Raw genomic sequence first — 10,254 nt, forward strand, 5'->3', positions numbered from 1 at the left:
TTAGTGGCTGCTTTCATTATTTACATGTTTTAATAATTTCGTTTCCCTCTCTTTCATATCTTTTTCCCGGTCCCTTACCAGCCTTGAGGCTAAGGTCAATTTCCTACAATGAACTTCCTATCTCTTTTTGTATTCATTATACAGGAAGCTTTTTATTTAGCTGGGATCCCTTTCTCTGTCCCTTCTCTAGGCTTCATTTTTGGGTAGTTTTCTTTGGTGAACCCTGCTTGCCACCCATTTTCCCAGCCTTGTAGATAACCTGTTTCCTTCTATAACCTGAATGGCGTCTGGCTGTGTGGTGTTCTACCAACGGAACAGTGATGTTCAGCTGGAACGTGCTGCCAAGCTGTTTGAAAACAATAATGTTTCCTCTTATCTCAATGCTGCTGAAAATTTTTGCTGCTTTTTTTTTTTTTGGTCAAGGTCCTCATTTTTAGAGCATATTTCTTGCAGTGTGGAGATTGGTCTTGCCATTTATGTCTCTTCTCAAACTTTATCTTGTTGTTTTCATGGGCTTTGGAGTCAGAGACCTGGGTGCAAGTCACCTCAGAGACTGAAGCTGTGTGATCATAGGCAAGTTATTTAACCTCTCTGAGCTACAGTTCTCCTATCTGCAAAATGGGGACAATAATAGTACCTGCCTTTTAGGGTGGTTGTAAGGAGTAAATCTTAAAGTAAACATAAAGCACTTAGGTGAGAACTTGGCACACAGCAGTTGCTCAGTAAGTATTGGTAGCATGTTTACTTAGTATCTCACAGTTTTCAAAGTGCTTTCACATTCCTATATGCCCATAAAACCTAGCGAGTTAAGCTGAGGCTCAGAATCAATATCAGAACCAGGGAGGACGAGAGTGGAGAGAGGCTGTGTTAATTGTTGGGGCTCCAGTGCTACAAATCCTAGCCTGTGCTGAAATGTTTAGATCTTGATAGGGGACCCATTCCACCCATCCCTTGTGGGAATGAACCTACTTTCCCACCCACAGATAAAGATCCTCATTAGGGCTGGGGGAAGGACCTTTGCAGGAACAGACTTTTAAGGGTGACCAGCTACTCTGGTTTGCCCGAGACTGAAGTGTTTCCTGGGATGAAAGCCTTTCAGTGTTGAAACTGGGACAATCCTAAGGAAACTGGGATTGTTGGTCACCCTAGACTTCCCAGGAGGCCACTGGAAAGCTAGAGAAAAGGAAAAACATTCAGGAGCTCTTGGGCACTTTTTCTCTCTTTGACTGAGAGTGCTGCTTTCTAGTGCAGGCTTTGGCTTAAGAACTAAACGTGTACCATGCTTGAACAAAAATATAAAATATTTCATGAATAACATTTTTTGAGATGGAGTCTCGCTCTGTCACTCAGGCTGGAGTATAGTGGCATGATCTTGGCTCACTGTAACCTCTGCCTCTTGGGTTCAAGCAATTCTTCTGCCCCAGCCTCCTGAGTAGCTAGGATTACAGGCACTCGCCACTGTGCCCAGCTAATTTTTGTATTTTTAGGAGATACAGGGTTTCACCATGTTGGCCAGGCTGGTCTCAAACTTCTGACCTCAAGTGACGTGCCTGCTTTGACCTCCCAAAGTGCTGGGATTACAGGTGTGAGTGACCGTGCCCACCCATGAATACCTTATGTATTGATTACATGTTTAAATGACAATATTTGGATATATTGAATTTAAAAAGTTATGAAATTTCCCAAAAAAAGGCAGGAGCATAGCAAAAATTATTTTTTCTCTATTTGCACTTAAAATGTCGCTGGTGTATATGCTCTATGGGAAGCTAAGAGACCAGGTAAGAACAGTCCCCAGCAAAGCCACTCCTGCACATCCCCCATGAAACCTTCTTGAGGCCATTATGTTCCGTATGACAGGCCCTTGCTACTTAAAGTATGGCCTGTGGACCAGCCATATCAACATCACTTGGGAACCCATCAGAACTGCAGCCTCGCAGGCCCCATAGTAGGCAGCTGAATCAATCTGTAGTTTAACAAGATCCCCAGGCAAATCACACGCTCAGTAAAGTTTGAGAAGCTCTGGTCCAGGCTTCAGTCAGGTTCTTGAACTTTGGTGGGCCTCAGAATCTCCTGGGGAACTTAGTGAAGGCAAGCAGGTCCTTTCCTACTTTAAGAATCAGATGTCTCGCTGCACTTGATTAGCTCTCCAGGTGATTCAAATCCCACAGTTTGCGGACCGCTGGTTGAAATGATTAGGTATTGACAGCAGGTGAAGGTGGATTCCTCTCACCAGTCTGAAATTTACCTGTAATGTTGCAGACGCAGAACAGAGATACAAAAGTAGGTGTGTTTGTGAGTGCTCTTAGCTTCTCAGTCACAGCAGAAGCCTACTTTACCTGCAGTAGCAAAGAGATCCCCTGGCATTAGCCAGGACTCATACACCTGTCTTACTTGATGTGTGGGTCTCTGAGTCCATCCTTCACCAAGGTGAGTGTGCCCCCTGGGTAGGAATTACTGGAAGGAAAAGGACTTTGTAGACGAGAGGGCCTGGCTTTGCCCTATCTACTGCTCACACGCACTCTTGAGTTCTCCTCGGAGGGGACTCCAGTCGAATTGAATAGTTCTCCTTTATTGAGCAAATGCCTTGGGGTCAGAGTGGGAGGTTACATCTAACTAAAGTGTTAAATGCAACAGGTAGCAGGGCTTTACACTAGTGGGACCTGGGGTGACAGGGAGTGTTTAAGATGAGAACAGAAACAAAGTGTTGAGGTTAAAATCACTCAGCTGCAATTTACCTTTGGAGCTGTAGCAAATGTCTGTGCCTCCTGTCCCCACATTTCAACTCTGTGCCCGGCCCTGGTTTTTGCTGCAGCTGTGCAGGAAGGTTTCATGCAGCCTCTGACTTGCCACTGGAAGTGTCTCCCCCAAGGGTTGGCTTTTTCCAGCACTGGAGAACTTCCCGGTCTTGAAGATTAGGGGCATTAACTCCCCAAAGGGACAGCTCTCAAGCAGTGGGAGAAGAGCCAGTGGATAAATACTTCGGACTCTGCTCATTCAGGGAACGTTTCTGGAATGCATTCTGTGCTTTCTTAAGTCCTACAGGAAATCGAGTTGCCTCTTGAGACCTCAGCAGTGCCCCTGTATTAGCTGCTCCTTTCCTGTGTCCCTCCCCTCATCCCCACACCCCTGCTTCCTTGGTTTGTGTTTCAAACAGTACCTGCCACCAAGCCCTTGTCTCAGGCTCTGCCTCTGGGGGACCTAAAAAAAAGACAGGAGCAAACCCTGGTTCCTCGGCCTTTTTCTCCGGTCCTCTATAGTGTCGTTGAACCTCCTCTAACCATTCCATTTGGAACAAACATGGGTTTCTAACCCTGCTAACGAGACACCCTAGTGTGATGTATTCTCTCACATGACATTTTGTTGATAGCTTGACCTATGCTCTCAGGCCAGGCCAGTGTGTAATCACTGGATTGAGAAGCTCTGCCGTATTGGTACAAAATGCTGATTTATGGAAGTGAAGCAGTGAGAACATGACTGGAAGACCTAGTTCTCATGCAGCTGGTTCCCAGCCATGGTCAACCCCCCTTAAGACCACACAGTAGTCTGGGACATTTTCATCCAGCCTTTCTTCCCTCCCTGCCCGTCACTCAGACTGACAAGTCAGACAGCTCCTCCCACTTTTCTCCCACGTAGCTCTTCCCCTAATCAAATCCTTGCAGCTTAATCCCGTCTTGGTGTCTGCTCTTTGGAGGATCTGGACTGTCACACAGAACTGTGTCACTACATCCCATCCGCTTTCCTCCTATTCTCCTTGCCTGCTTGACTCTTCAACTGTCTTGGTTGCTTTTTTCCTGTTACTTTATTGCTCCACTCCAATCTCCCTATCAATCAATGACTTCTCTGACTTCTCTTTGTCTGATGGGGTTCCTGGTATGTGCAGTCTGGTTTTAGCAGCTATATGGTTGGTGTGGGGGTGGGATCTCGTGTGCAGGGTCTGTGGAGGGTCTGACTTTCCAGCTTCTGAAGTGCTGCCTCTCAGGGCATTTCATTGTGAGGATGCATTGACATCAAAAGGCAGCAATAAAATAGGAAGATCTGGGTTTCTTTATTTTGATTTAGATATACAGGGAACCAATATTTTTGCTGTTGAGGGTCAAGCACTGCCCTGGTTGAAGTGGTTCACCTCTTTTTAAAATTTAATCCTTAGAGTCCTCTTGAGAAGTAGGAGGCATTATTCTCATTTCATAGACAAGAAGAGTGAGGAGGCGTAACAACCTTGCATGACTCGCTTGAGCCCATGAATTCACCCACTGTGTTTTGGCTGAGGAGCACGAAGTGCTTGATTGAGCCCTTCTTTCTGTTCTTTTCAGTTTGTCCCACAGCTCCTGGGACCTATGGTGGGTTATCGTTAATTGTATAATGTGGAAACTGAGGCAAGGGGTGACAGTGACTCTGAGTATTCCAAGATCAGAACTGGCAAAGGCTGAGCAAGTGCATCAAAAAGAGCTGATGTCAGCCCACATGTTGTGGTTTTATGGTTTTAGTTGTGTTTTTGCCTGGGTTTTGACTATGAAAACCCTGAGGTGAGTTGAAAGATGGTTTCACCCAACTAAAAAGATTTGTGTGTGTGTGTGTGTCTGGCTGATTGGAGCCAGTTCTCTGAACACTAGGGTTTAAAACATGCATGACGAACTATACTTGCCCGATGCTAATGTTTTATTCGGTTTCATGTGATCCCTCTGATGCCTGCTGTATCATCAGAGGCCACTTCCAAAGGAGCCATGTGAGAAACGACATCATATCCAGAAGAAGGGCACTGCGTACTTTTTAAGTCTGCTGTAAGCAGCCTCATTTGTACAGATTTGGTTCCTAATGATCTTGCTCTGACTTTCATCTGCTTCCTGAGACTGGGTCAGATACGCAGTTAGGGAGATAGCAGAAGGGAGATTCTTTCACGGTTATGAGCTTCATTCATCTTTAGGCCAGTCATGGCAGGTGGACTGCGGGGCTGGTTCCTTTGTTTAGGGGTCTCTTAGGTCAGGCACTTGAAGTTTCTTACGGAAACTGGTTCAGGAAAAACATAAGGAGCTGCCCGTACAGTAGGAGGCTTCTAGTATCTTAGTATGCTGTTGGTAACTTCAAGAATGTATTGTTTCTGAAAGTGGTGGTTGGCTGAAAAATGGCAAGTCATTGAGTTCTATGTACCTTTGTCTGGGTGAGTTAAAGGGATGTGTGTGAGAGGAGATAACTGTTTTTTTTTTTTTTGTTTGTTTGTTTGTTTTCCTTGAGACAGTCTCTGTCTTGTTGCCCAGGCTCATTGCAACCTCTGCCTCCTGGGTTCAAGCGATTCTCCTGCTTTAGCCTCTGGAGTAGCTGTGACTGCAGGTATGCACTACCACACCCAGCTAATTTTGTATTTTTAGTAGAGACAGGGTTTCACCATGTTGGCCAGGGTGGTTTCCATCTCTTGACCTCATGATCTGCCCACCTTGGCCTCCAAAAGTGCTGGGATTATAGGCGTGAGCCACCATGCCCAGCCAAGGAGAGATCTGTTTTTAGTGAACAGGAATTCTCAAGTTATCTTAAGGAATTGCTCATTCATTTATTTATTTCTTTGCTCAGATGTTTAATAAGTTCCCATGATCTGCCAAGCATGGTGCTATCTGCTGGGGATATGGGAGTGAACAAGACAGATACATCTCTGTCTCATGAGTGTATAGTCTGTAGACATAGGGGCTTAGGAGCAATGTTTAGTTTTGTGCAAGACACATTGACATGGGTAAATTTGGCTCACCTGGAGCTTGTCCTTTATTGACTAGCCTTGAAATTTAATAAGAATACCAAGTAACTTTAACATTATTTGTATTAATAGTTGTGTGTGTTATTTTCATTCAGCACCTTTCTTCCTTTTTCTCCCTGCAACAGGCCCTGACTCTGGACATAATATCTCACACCCACAGCTATGGTTAATTGGTCTAAAGTCAAGGAATGTAGCCAAGCTTGACCAATCATAGTCCTTCTCTAGGATTTTTAATACCAATCTAGGAGTGTGCCTCCCTTCCATCCCCAATCCATCTCTGCCTCCTCCCACCCCCATCTCTTCCTGACCCCATCTTCTGGTAATAGAGAGGAGAGGAAAGCAAGGGGGAAGGGTGGCAGAGAGAGGGGTGGGCAGCAGAGAATGTACTAGAGGGGTGCTTGGCACAGACTCGGGTGGGGAGAGTTAGGAAAAGATTTTTGGAAAAGAGTTGGGTCTTGAGGGTTGAGCAGGAGTTTTCATGTCATTGTTAGCATTTTCCAAGTAGAGGATAGGGTGATCAAAGGTAAGAGAGTAAGCATTCTTGGTCCATTCATATAACTTCCAGAATTGCAGATGCCATAGCACAGGCCATGTGAGGGAGGAGTAAGGAGGGAGCAGGAAGGGGCCTGGGGTCAGCTCAGGAAGTGTAGAGTTGATCCTGAAGCCATGGCCAGCACTGAGCCTTTGCTATTCTATGTGTTAAGCATAACCCAGGCCCCGTAAATGCCAAGGTCTGACAAAAGAGCTGCTGGCACTGGCAGATCTCCTGGGCTTCCAGCTCCCCTTTCCCATTCAGCATTTGAATGCTGCATCTCCAGCATACAAAACCAACAACATCCCCCAAGTGAGTCCACTTCTTAACAAACAAACTACTCCCCTGTGCCTCCCAAGTTCAAGTGTACTTGCTCTTATTGTCAGGCAACACAATGATTTTTTTTTTTGCTTTCTTTTCTTTGCCTCTTTTAAAAGTTCAGAGAAATACTTGTAGTTCTTTAAGTATGCAGTATAGATTGCATGTCCAATTTATTCCACTTGCCCAGAGACACTTGAGATAATTACAGTGGGAAATTCTGTTTTCTTAAAAAACCTGCATGCTGAGAAGATTATTTTGCCAGGTTCTCCATGGGACTCTGTCCCTCATGGAAATAAAATAGTACTTTATATACCTACTGGGGTGATTGTGAGGCTCCAAGCCCCAATTTTCTCAGTGTTTCCAGAGATCTGACAGAGGCTGTAGCATGATTTTCAAAATTCAGTTTAGGAAATATAATACATTCAGACACAGGTAATTTCAAGTTTAACCTTTCTCTTCTGAATTGCCAGTTTCAAGTGTCTGAATACCCACTGTATCTTAGAGACAGGCTGCTGATTGGAATAATGTGTGACTTTTAACAAATATCATTTTAATTTATTTTTCTATCTTTATAAACTTTAGTGAAGTATAACATATACACAGGAAAGGGCCCAGATCTGCCATGTATAGCTCAATAAATTTTTCACGGATTGGTTCACATGTGTAACCAACTCCCAGATCAAGAAACAGGACATTGCTGGGAGCACTGCAGAAGTACCCTTGCGTCCTCACCTCCCCCGCTCCTCCTCCCAGAGTGACTGTGACCACAAATTTGTTTGGCCTCATTCAGTATTATATTTGTGAGAGTCATCCTTGTTGACTGTACTTGTAGTTCATTTCTTTTCATCAGTCACTGGCATTCTATTGAATGAGTATATTGTAAATTTTTCAAACCACTGTGACCATTTGATCTGTTTCTGTCTTTTGCATATTATGAAGAGTGCTGCCATACGAGCGTTCTTGTTCACAGCAGATGTGACTTTGTGCATTTAATCTCATAGTCTCTGTGTTAGGGTTTGCCAGAGCAACAGAATCAGCAGTGTGTGTGTGCGTGTGTTTTTGTGTTTGTATATTTTTAAGGAACTGGATCACGAAATAGTGGAGGTACAAGTCCAAAATCTGCAAGATAGGCTGGCAGGTTGGAGACCCAGGGGAGAATTTCATTTCAAGCTCAAAGGTCATCTGCTGGCAGAATTTCCCAGACCCTGGGGGAGGCCAGTCTTTGTTCTATGAAAACCTTTAACTGATGGTCAAGGCCCATTCACATTATGGAGGGCAACCTGCTTTACTCAAAGTCTGCAGATTTACATGTGACTCTTATTCAAAAAACACCTTCATAGAAACATCCAGGTCAAACAATGTTTGACCAAATATCTGGGCACAGTGGCCCAGCCAAGTTGATATACAAAATTAACCACTGCAATCACTTACTATCTGCCATGTGACTTCTCCTGTGCTAGTGCTGAACTGGGAGATGGGGGTGGGTATAATGTGGTACAAGTGCTTTAAAGTATAATGTATTAGCCCGCAGCCCCGGAGTCAAAGCTGGTTTCCGGCCCAGTCCTGTCCTGCAGCAGCCTGCCTCCTCTTTCCTTTCAACACGACAGATGCTGCTGTGTCCTTCGCCAAGGACTTCCTGGCAGGTGGAGTGGCCACAGCCATCTCCAAGACGGCGGTAGCACCTATCGAGCGGGTCAAGCTGCTGCTGCAGGTACGGCATGCCAGCAAGCAGATCACCGCAGATAAGCAATACAAGGGCATTATAGACTGCGTGGTCCGTATACCCAAGGAGCAGGGAGTCCTGTCCTTCTGGCGCGGTAACCTGGCCAATGTCATCAGATACTTCCCCACCCAGGCTCTTAACTTTGCCTTCAAAGATAAATACAAGCAGATCTTCCCGGGTGGTGTGGACAAGAGGACCCAGTTTTGGCGCTGCTTTGCAGGGAATCTGGCATCAGGTGGTGCTGCTGGGGCCACATCCGTGTGTTTTGTGTACCCTCTTGATTTTGCCCATACCCGTCTAGCAGCAGATGTGAGTAAAGCTGGAGCTGAAAGGGAATTCCGAGGCCTCGGCGACTGCCTGGTTAAGATCTACAAATCTGATGGGATTAAAGGCCTGTACCAAGGCTTTCACGTGTCTGTGCAGGGTATTATCTACCGAGCTGCCGACTTCGGTATCTATGACACTGCAAGGGGAATGCTTCCGGATCCCAAGAACACTCACATCGTTATCAGCTGGATGATCGCACAGACTGTCACTGCTGTTGCCGGGTTGACTTCCTATCCATTTGACACTGTTCACTGCCGCAGATGATGCAGTCGGGGCGCAAGGGAACTGACATCATGTACACAGGCACACTTGACTGCTGGAGGAAGATTGCTTGTGATGAAGGAGGCAAAGCTTTCTTCAAGGGTGCATGGTCCAATGTTCTCAGAGGCATGGGTGGTGCTTTTGTACTTGTCTTGTATGATGAAAGCAAGAAATACACATAAGTTATTTTCTGGGAATTTTCCCCCTGTGAACAGGCATGTTGTATTATATAATGTATCTTGAGCATTCTCGGCAGACTCCTGGCTGTCAGTTTATCTGTGGCAACTATTTACTGGTTGAAAATGGGAAGCAATAATATTCATCTGACCAGTTTTCTCTTAAAGCCATTTCCACGATGATGATGGGACTCAATTATATTTTTTATTTTAGTCACTCCTGATAAATAACAAATTTGGAGAAATAAAAATAAATTAAAAAAAATAAAGTATAATGTATTAATAGGAATTTGAGGTATAGTTAGGCCAACAGATCAGCAGGTAACTGTCATTGAAAAGATATACTTTGGGCTGGGCATGGTGGCTCACACCTGTAATTCTAGCACTTTGGGAGGCTGAGGCTGGTGGATCACATTCAGCCAGGAGTTTGAGACCAGCCTGGCCCATACGGCAAAACCCCATCCCTACTAAAAATACAAAAAATTGGCCAGACATGGTGGCACATACCTGTAATCCCAACTACTAGGGAGGGTGAAGTTTGAGAATAGCCTGAGCCTGGGAGGCAGAGGCTGCAGTGAGCTGAGATCATGCCAGTGCACTCCAGCCTGGGTGACAGAGTGAGACGTTGTCTAAAAGAAAAGACAGATAGTTTGTTATAGTTCTCTTGATGAGGGGAAAAGCATACCACACCATGCAGGGCCACATGGGGAAGCACTAGCATTGGTCAGGAGGCAGAGGGGGAACTAGGAGAAGGGGATTATATTGTGGTTTCTCCAAGAAGAAATGGGTGAGGCAGGGTAAGGAGGCTCAGGATTGGCTAGGTGAATAATTCCTACAGGCTCTGGGGGAAGAATGGCTGTCCCTAGTTGTATGATACGTGGCCCTGCGGTAATCAGGGCAGGTGGGTAGAGTAGGCTGGTGTGGGAGACCATGGTCAAGGAGATAGTTAGGTTATAGGCTCCCAATTGGTTGATTTGCATTTACAAGACATACTTTCTAAGAATTGGCTAGTCCTGACAGGTTCAGCAAGGCCCCAGATACTAAAGCATGGAATACTATGCAGCCATAAAAAGGAACAAGATCATGGCCCTTTCAGGGGCATGGACAGAGCTGAAAGCTGTTATCCTCAGCAAATTAATGCAGGGACAGAAAACCAAACACTGCGTGTTCTCAC

At 45.3% G+C, this 10,254-nt stretch overlaps 1 pseudogene; it reads left to right on the plus strand.

Annotated features, from left to right (window-relative positions):
* Positions 1-1,736: 1,736 nt before the first annotated feature.
* On the plus strand, positions 1,737-9,294 carry LOC116559604 (annotated as a pseudogene).
* Positions 9,295-10,254: the final 960 nt, after the last annotated feature.

This window comes from Sapajus apella, unplaced genomic scaffold, assembly GCF_009761245.1.
Source record: "Sapajus apella isolate SASKATOON/1434 unplaced genomic scaffold, GSC_monkey_1.0 scaffold23, whole genome shotgun sequence".
Classification (NCBI taxonomy): Eukaryota; Metazoa; Chordata; class Mammalia; order Primates; family Cebidae; genus Sapajus; species Sapajus apella.